The sequence below is a fragment of the Triticum urartu genome, chromosome 3A (genome assembly GCF_056163025.1).
Source record: "Triticum urartu cultivar PI428250 chromosome 3A, HENAU_Tu73, whole genome shotgun sequence".
Taxonomy (NCBI): Eukaryota; Viridiplantae; Streptophyta; class Magnoliopsida; order Poales; family Poaceae; genus Triticum; species Triticum urartu.
Window position 1 is genome coordinate 624,573,972 of NC_141875.1, and position 10,135 is coordinate 624,584,106.

The window sequence follows — 10,135 nt, forward strand, 5'->3', positions numbered from 1 at the left end:
TAATTAATAATCAATGGACGCGTTAATTACTGAACCGTTTTCGATTCTTTTGGATCGTGACGACTCGGACGTGGGGTTTACTCCCACGACCTACCCGACCCGCACTATATAGTCAGGCAGACGTCTACTCTAGCCGTCGCCGCTTCGTATGGTTTCTCACCACCGTTCCAGATCATTGTGCCGCCAAGTCTTCTCCATCCCTCCTTTCGACGTGCACCGGGAGAAGGGACAGCAGGCCTCCGGAACCCCGCCTCTCGTGATCCTGTACGGAAGAGGGGCGATCAGGTTTTTGGGGAGCGCACTCGCGCGACTGCTGGCAGCGACGACTTCTTCCCCGATCTCGGCAACCTCATCCTCGACGACATGGGCGACAACGTCAACGCCGGCGGTGCTGCACCCGCTGCACCGTATGTTATTCTATCCTTCTTGTGCGAGATCGTGGTAGAATTCATGTTTCTAGTATGTGCCCTAAATGTGATCTGTTCATCTACTATGCTAGTTCGCATGATTAGTTTAATCTCTATTATTGCTGTCATGATCTATTTCCTATTTATTCGGATTAAATCTCGTAGTAATTTGCTCATTTTTCCAACAATCCAAAAACCTGATTATAGGCAATTTATTTCGAGTGGTTTTGCTGCGCATCTGAAGCCGCCTGCCTTTAAGGGTGCGCAATATAAGAGGTGGTGCACGAGAGCAGTCTACTGGTTTCAGACCATGGGCTGCTATGACGCCACCAAGGGCAAGCCTGAGGGCAATCTTAATTCAGCACAGCTGGAAGCTTTCGAAAAGATCCATACCCTCTTTAAAGGCGCTCTTCTGAGTGTTTTTAATGACTCCATTGTGGATTCGTATATGTCGTTTGACAACGGCAAGGACATGTGGGCTGCGCTCGAGGCCAAGTTTGGTGCCTCGAACGCCGGCAACGAGTTGTACATCATGGAGCAATTCTATGACTACAAGATGACTGATGAGCGCCCTGTTGTACAGCAGGCTCATGAGATACAGTCGCTCGCAAAAGAACTTGAGTACTTCAAGTGTGTGTTGCCAGACAAATTTGTTGCCGGAGACATCATTGCCAAGCTTCCACTTTCATGGAATAATTTTACTACTTCCCTGAAACACAAGAGACAGGAGTTTTCCGTTGCGGATTTCATTGGTACTCTTGATATTGAAGAGAAGGCGAGAGCAAAGGACACACGTGCTTGAGTTGCTGAGGGAGGTTCTAGTGCCCACATGGTACAAAAGAAGAACTTCCAGCCTAACAAGTTCAAAAACAACAAGAACAAAACTCAGGGCAAAGGCAAATTTGATACAAAGAACAAGCCATCACATTCTACCAACTTTAAGAAGAATTCTCATAAGAAGGGGAAGGGACTTTGCCATGTCTGCGGTGATCCTAATCACTGGGCTCTGAAGTGTCCTAACCGCTTTGAGGAGCGCGAACATGAGAAGAGAGGCAAGTCCGCTAATGTTGTCATCGGTGATAATGATATGAAGGAATCATGGTACGGTATTTTTCCTACCATCCTTTCAGTATTCCAAACCCCTGATTGGTTAATTGACACCGGTGCCAGTGTATATGTTTGTGCTGATGCCTTCATGTTTTCTTCTTACCAGGCCACTGGGACTTCTCCCGTGCTGATAGGGAACGGGTCACATGCCATCGTTCGAGGTGTTGGTGTGGTCGATCTGAAGTTTACTTCAGGAAAGACCGTGCGTCTGAAGAACGTTCATCATGTGTCGTCCATCAATAAAAATCTCGTTAGCGGTTCACGTTTATGTCGAGATGGTTTTAAGTTGATTTTCGAATCCAATAAAGTTATAATTTCTAAGTATGGACAATTTGTTGGAAAAGGCTATGAGAGTGGAGACTTGTTCCGCCTGTCTTTGTCAGATATTTGCACTAAAGTTATTAATAATGTTTGCCACAACAATGAGTCTGATATTTGGCATTCACGACTTTGTCACATTAACTTTGGTTGCATGACGCGGCTAGCCAATATGAATTTAATTCTGAAAATCTCTACTGTCAAAGGTTCTAAGTGCCAAGTATGTGTGCAAGCTAAGCAACCTCGCAAGTCCCATAAGACTGCAGAGGCAAGAGACTTGGCGCCACTAGAGCTTATACATTTTGATCTTTGTGAAATGAATGACGTGTTGACAAAAGGTGGAAAGAGATACTTCATGACGTTGATTGATGACTCCACTAGATATTGCTATGTGTATCTTCTGAATCAAAAGATGAGGCTTTGACTTTCTTCAAAAACTATAAAGCTGAGGCAGAGAACCAACTTGATCGAAAAATTAAACGGCTTAGGTCCGATCGTGGTGGAGAGTATTTTTTCAATGAATTTGATCTGTTTTATGCAGAACATGGTATAATCCATGAGAGGACGCCTCCCTACTCACCCCAGTCAAATGGGTAGCCGAAAAAAAGAACCAAACTCTAACTGATATGGTTAACACCATGTTAGACACTTCGGGTCTATCCAAGGAATGGTGGGGGGAGGCGCTAATGACTGTGTGCCATGTCCTAAACCGAGTTCCCATAAAGCATAAGACCATGACTCCCTTTGAGGAATGGGAAAGGAAAAGGTTGAAACTCTCTTACCTACGTACTTGGGGTTGTTTGGCGAAAGTCAATATACCAATTCCCAAGAAGCGCAAGCTTGAACCAAAAACCATGGATTGTGTCCTTCTGGGCTATGCTTTTCATAGCATCGGCTATAGATTTTTTATAATAAAATATGAGGTATCCGACATGCATGTTGGTACGATTATGGAGTCGAATGATGCAATTTTCTTTGAGGACATATTTCCTATGAATGATATGTCGAGTTCATCAAATCAGGAGATACCTACTCCATCTAGTGAGGAATTCACTGTAATTCCTGAACCCACCATTGCGATGGAACACGTTAAGAATCCTGTTGAGGGTGACAATGGAACTCCTGTGAGGAGTAAGAGACAGAGGACTGCAAAGTCCTTTGGTGATGATTTCATTGTGTACCTCGTGGATGACACCCAGGACTATTTCAGAAGCCAGATCTGCAAACGGAATGGAAAAGTCTTGCTATTAGTAGTTATGTTTGTTCCTGAGGACATGGGAGAAGTCTTGCTATTAGTAGTCATGTGAATTTGGTATTCGTTCGATATTTTGATGAGATGTATGTTGTCATCCCTCTAGTGGTGTCATGTGAACGTCGACTACATGACACTTCACCATTGTTTGGGCCTAGAGGGAGGCATTGGTAAGTAATAAGTAGATGATGGGTTGCTATAGTGACAGAAGCTTAAACCCTAGTTTATGTGTTGCTTCGTAAGGGGCTGATTTGGATCCATATGTTTCATGATATGGTTAGGTTTACGTTAATACTTCTGTTGTAGTTGCGGGTGGTTGCAATGGGGGTTAATCATAAGTGGGATGTTTGTCCAAGTAAGGACAGCATCCAAGCACCGGTCCATCCACATATCAAATTAACAAAGTACCAAACGCGAATCATATGAACGTGATGAAAACTAGCTTGACGATAATTCCCATGTGTCGTCGGCTTGTCCTTTGCTACAAAAAGGATTATGCCATCTTGCTGCACCTTATTTACTTTTATTATTTGCTACTCGTTACAAATTACCTTATCACAAAACTATTTGTTACCGATAATTTCGGTGCTTGCAGAGAATACCTTACTGAAAACTGCTTATCATTTCTTTCTGCTCCTCGTTGGGTTCGACACTCTTACTTATCAAAAAGCTATGATAGATCCCCTACATTTGTGGGTCATCAATGCTAACCTCTATGTCTAAGAAGAAACAACAGCGAAACACAATGCTCCTGCGCACGCTTTGAAATAATTGTCCCATTTTTAGGAAAACACACCTCACTCATTTTGAGGTAGGAGCCCTCACTTTCGAGGACATCAGACTACCCACAATGGAGCAACATAGGTGGTAACATAACATATATCTAGCCAAAATAGATGATGTGGCAAGTAATTAATGAAGAAAGAGAGGTATGTGGTAACACAGCTAGTTAGGTGGTGTTTGGTTAGGCTGTGGATTTCTAAAAGCACCTGCAGAAAATCTGATGTGGGAAAGCAGTGGTAGAAAATCTGTTGTGAGAAAGTTATAGGTCGTTTGGCAAACTAGTTGTATGAGATACAAGTGCGGAGATAAATGTCTAAAATACCCCGAAGAGCTGAAAGATTGGTTGTGCGTCGTTTAACAATAATAACATCATTACATGTTACTTTAGATTTTAGAGCACTAATAAAAATCAAATTAAATAATTATTCAACTCTTACAATCAACTTGATATGTTGGCATGATGGAAGAGTAGCATCTTGTTATATGGATCAATACGTAGCACACAAATGGAAATAGCAAACAACTTATCACATAATTAACTAGCAACCCAACCAAAATATTTATCTTTGATCAATACCTACATCAGTACCTTACAACACTTGTATTTTTAGAAGGAAAATCCCGGCAACTAGATTACTAGGAGCGGCGTGAAATATTATATACACTTCTAGACATATTACAAAATAGCTCAACATCTATCTTATATTCCTAAATGGCAGAAACAACATTCACTAAAACTGGGCATCATGCACATACTGCTGCCATGCAAATTGTACATATGAATATTTACATTCCTTAACAAAAAAGTAATACAAAATAGATGCACTATGGCCATACAAATTGTACGCATCGACACACAATAAAACGCAATAATCTGGGGCTAATCAGGCCATAATCTACTGCCATACATCATAGAAATATCGCAACTATCTAGGTCTGCAACCAAATCCAAACAAATCTGGAGAAGAACACATGTACTTGGGCAGGTTGGGGTGATGTAGGAGGTCGTGATACAGCTCTGGTGGGTGTAGAGGAGAGCGTGACGGAGAAGAGGAAGACCGCCCCCACCCCTTTAGCAGCGGTCGCTAGCAGTTGTTCTTCGATTGGCGATGTGCACGAACTAGAGAGGTCGGTGAGGGGGCGGCGGAGGAGCTTGCAGGTCGGGCGACAAAGCTGGATGGAGGCAGTCGGCGGACAGCAGCGCCGTGCCGTATTGACCAAAGAATTAGTTATTTTTTCTGTGACATAATGACTTTCGGCAAATTCCTGTCAAAAACTTGGCACCTCCGTACATTCTTTTTCTTCTATACGAAAAGGTTATGCTATTTGTTGGTTGATTGAAAAGGAAAATTTGAAAGAAATAACAATTATATACACACCTTTCTGGCTTGCACATTTTTTTAATTTTTTATTAGAAAAGAAGGATGACCCCGGCCTCGGCATCTGGGAGATGCATGCGGCCACTTTATTGATTATTCTCGAGGACCTTACAAAGTATTACAACAATATGCCTAAATCCGCCATCTTGGCAACATATGCCATTACTCCTATCCATATGATGAAGGGGTGCTAACTGGGCCAAATACCCAGACCACTCACCTAAGCCTATCATCAAAAGCCAGAAACCCCAGCCGAGCCACATACCGGGTCTGGGGCATAAACTGGTCTGACGCACTCACATGTGTCGTCGCCACCATCTTCCACAGGTCCGTCTTCAGAGCAGATATTGAGACTTCTACCTTGTCAGGCCACTCTGTCATCGACGCCACCATGACGCCAGACAACTACCTCCTCCTGCGCAAGTCCATCACCGCACATCGGGCGCCGAGTCTCCACTGCGCCACGCCGCCGAGATCCGCCGTCATCAATGTGTAGGATGAAGCACCGCTCCACCAAAAAAGCCTCCCACTGGTCCCTCGATTCCGTGTACGCCTCCAAGAATGACGCCTCCAAGGAGGAAACGACACCAACGCGCCGCCATCATCCGATCTACTGATCTAGAGTTTCTCCCGGAGGTAGCGGATAGAGGTCTGGAGCTTCTCCATGGCGACGCCTTCAAGAAGGTAATGGCACAAAAGAATGCCACCAACGCCGGTCTTGGCATCAAGCCGAGAACGAGGTTTTCACCCGGATCCGCTCGAAGAACCTCCATCAAGCATTGTGTGCACGGGCCGCCGCCGATCTGAGCCGCCGCACATCAAGCAGGCCGCACCGGCCAGGTCCGATCTGTCAGGAGGGCAAACCACGCATAGCATCGAACCAACCACCAGGCCCTCCATGATGTCACCACCGATCCGAGGTCAGATGGTCCGTCGCTGCAGACCCGGCCGCCGCCGCCGAATGAAGCCAAAGCCGCTTCCCGAAGCAGGGCCGGCCACCGCACCCGCCACCATCGCTGCCCTAGGCCTTCGTGCCGCCATCGGTCAAGGCAGGCCCGCCACGCCACCAAGGCCAGATCGGCCGTGCCACCACACGCAGCGGGGCTCCGCACCGCCCCCATGGCGCAAGAGAGAGGAAAGGCCCCCGCCACCGCTGTCAGCCCCGGGGTTATAGGCTGGCGGCGTCCTTCGACGGCGGCGGAGGGAGGGATGGAAGGACGGGGAGCCCCCGGCGGCTAGGGTTGTGATCCCGCCCGAGTCGCCCGAGCGGGGGCGACGCGGGGGGAGCGGGCTACGCCAGGAAGGCCGTGATGTCCGGCTTGCACATGACCGGGGAACTTTTTGCTAAGAGAACATTGAGAAATTATAGCCAAAAAATTGAGCTAGATCGACACACTCCACGACTAAGAGATTTATGGAATATAGCTAGTTTTAATCATCTTGGGTCAACAGGTACCCTATCGGCATGAAGCAGATAACTATAAACACAATCAGTGCCATGTGCCAAGGATTCTGCAATCCAGGTTCAAGATGCTTGTGCCTCGCCATGAAGAGATATACCACCAAAGCCACGCCGGCCAGCGGAGTAAAACACTGAAAAGAAAAGAAAAGAAAAGAAAAGGAGGAGAACCTAGAGGTGAGTACATATATCGATTAGCGAATTGAAGATATTCCCTCCCTTCATATAATATATGGTGTGTACTGAAATTTTAAAAGTATAAATTTATATTTTTGATCAACTTTATAGAAAAATATATTAACAACTGGAATACCATATCAATACCATCATGCAAAATATTTTCCTATGATATATATATATATATATATTTGATATTATCGTATAGATAAAATTTTCTATATTGCAGATATAGATAATTTTCAAACTTTGTGAAGCTTGAGTTTTGCAAAAAAAAAAAAAGCAATACACACTATATTACGGGACAGAAGGAGTACTAGAATTACAATTCGTTAATTAAAAAGAGCACAATTCTATTATTTTATTTATTTTGGAAGTAATTGATACCGTTGCTCGCTTTAGTTACCCAGCAAAAAAAAGGTGAAATTCCACTAAAATATATAAGCACAAAAATATGTTGAATCCATCAGTTCATATATACTCCCTCTGTCTTAAAATAAATGTCTCAACTTTGTACTAACTCTAGTACTCCCTCCTTTCCGGTTTATAAGGCTCAATTCAAAAATCTCACCAACCATGGTACTACCTCCGTCTAGGTGAATAAGTCATTCGCGTAGTTCTAGGTCATCGATTTGAGGAATTAAATATGTATTATATGTCATGAAAAGTATATCACTATATTTCTACACGGATGTAGTTTCTAAATATATATTTTTATCACATATAATACATATTTAGATAGTTAAATCGTCAACCTAGAACTACGCGAATGACTTATTCACCGAGACGGAGGTAGTAGATGATGAGTGATGGAATATTTTTTATAGTTTGCAAAAGCACCCAATTAATGCTCCTGTTTTCTTCAAAAAATTATGTTTACGAATGCATTAATTGCAATGCATGCATGCATAAAGTGCATGCATTGGTCAGTTTTCTCTTAATACTTGCATGCAATGATTTAATGCATCTTGAAGTCTGAACATGTGATGGGGAACAATCAAATTGAGCCTTATAAAATGGAAAAACTAAAATTTTGAGATAAGCCCTATAAACCGGAAAGGAGGGAGTACAAAATTATACTAAGATTGAAACACTTATTTTGGAACGGAGTGAGTACTAGGTACGCAATAGGACAGAAATAAATAGTAGTACAACTACAACAAGGTTCGAAATCAGCTAAGAATACAGAATCTCTCCAACAAGTTACAACATTATTGGCTGCGTTGTTCTAAATTTGGCCTCCCCAAAACCCATCATACATATTACTCCCTTTGTATCAAAATATAAGACTTTTTATACTAAAAGAAGTATTATTTTTTCACGAACACCATCATACATATATTTACAAGTTGAACGCAAAATAAAACCCTCTTATAACAGTGTAATATATAGAAAAACCACACAATCTGCATCCGACCTGACAGCCACATGAACGATTTTGCGTTCCCCAATCAATTTGTTGCCCTAAGTTTTTTAGACGGACTCGCAAGCTTTATTAAGACGTCAGAACATTTACATGGACGAATAGAAGATCTCCGGGTCGGTCTAACCAGACATGGCGACCAACCCCTAAAATAATACCATTCTTTGCGAGATTGTGAGCCTCAACATTCGAGGTTCTATACTCATGACTAAAAATACTGGAAACAAAACCTAGAGAACGTTCCTGAAATTCTGTAATCACAGCTCCATATGCCCTAAGTTGATCACTTAAACATGTTTATGCTCTAAATTTGATCACTTTCTGAGTTTTTGGCCAACTAATGGCGAATTTCATTCAAAATACCGTGATCTAAACACTTTTATATTTATTTATGGAGGAAGTATATTATACTCCCTCCGTCCTAAAATACCGTGATCTAAATGGTTTTGGAAGCTGGGTAGCAATACGTGGTATTAAGTACGTACCCTTATGAAGATCCTGCAAAAGGCTCTCAAGTTTGCACGTGCGGTGGAAGAATAATCTTCTGTCTGGCTCTGGCCGCCTTGTTCCATCCTGTGCAGCAGGAGGTCTTGTTTGATCTGAGGCTGCCGATACCTCCTTGGGCTGGGTGGTCTGCCTAATGGCCAGGGGCAAACAACCGGCGACATGATGGACCGAGCAAGCAAGGCTAAGCCGGCGGCGGATCGGATCAAGAAAGCAAAGCTAAGGGAGGCCTAGCTGCGTACGTGCTCCTGAGTCGTGACCTATCTATCTGTATGAGACCCAATAGCTTTTTTAGGGCTGTTGATAAACGTTTCCTTTAGGGATCGTCAGGAAACGATTGCAATCAAAACCGCCAGCGTTCGGCCGCCTGCGCGGCCGTCGGACCCGAGTTTGATCTGACGGCCGCAACAACTCGCCGTGTAGTCCAACTTGGCAACTTGACCCTTGTTACAATCCAAACGAGTGCAACAACGGACTCTGTTGCAGAGCTACCAGGGCAAACGGTGGTCTCAACACAAGGCTTGTTACAAAGGCGTGAAACAGTTCACAACGGCTGCAAACAAGGTCTGTGTTGCAAAGTAACAGAGCATAACATGGTGCTTGTTACAAAGATTAATTGGAGCTGGCGCGATGGTAGATCGGACGGCCGTCTCACTCGCCACCTAAGAGCGTCTATAACCAGACCCCTCATATCTATCTCAAACGCCCGGACATGCCGTCCGGCCAGTGACCGGTCACAAAAACACGACCCAACCAGACCTCTCATATCCATCTTAAACGTTCGGACTGACCGGCACCCCTCAGATCTATCTTAAATATGAGGACAATATGAGGTCTCGCAGACGCGTCCGTGCACGCCTGGTCGGTCCGCCACGTATGACACGACCCCACCCGGACCATCTTTACACTTTCTTTATTCATTCTTTTATTTCTCCTTCTTCTTCTTCATCAATCATGTGCAAATGACTGGACATATGAGAACAAATATGAGAAGTGTGGCTGTGCGGACGAAAAAATAGAGGCTCAAAACGAACACGCTCAATTACTGACCGGGCGCGTCCACGGACGTTTGAGGGATTAAATTGGAGATATGTGGCTGAAGATGCTCTGATGGGTGCCGAGGCGGCCAACCCCTTCATGTCTTCACCCGGCCGACGTGCAGCGTCCGCCAATTTTCATACGACCAGAGGCAACTCGATCATAGAAGCATAGTTAATAGTATAGTCAGATGAGAAGTGAAGTTTTAGTTGTCACTTGGAATCTCGGTCCTGCAATCATGTCTAAGGGTCTGTTGTTGACCTTTTATATATATGTGAAACGCTTCCT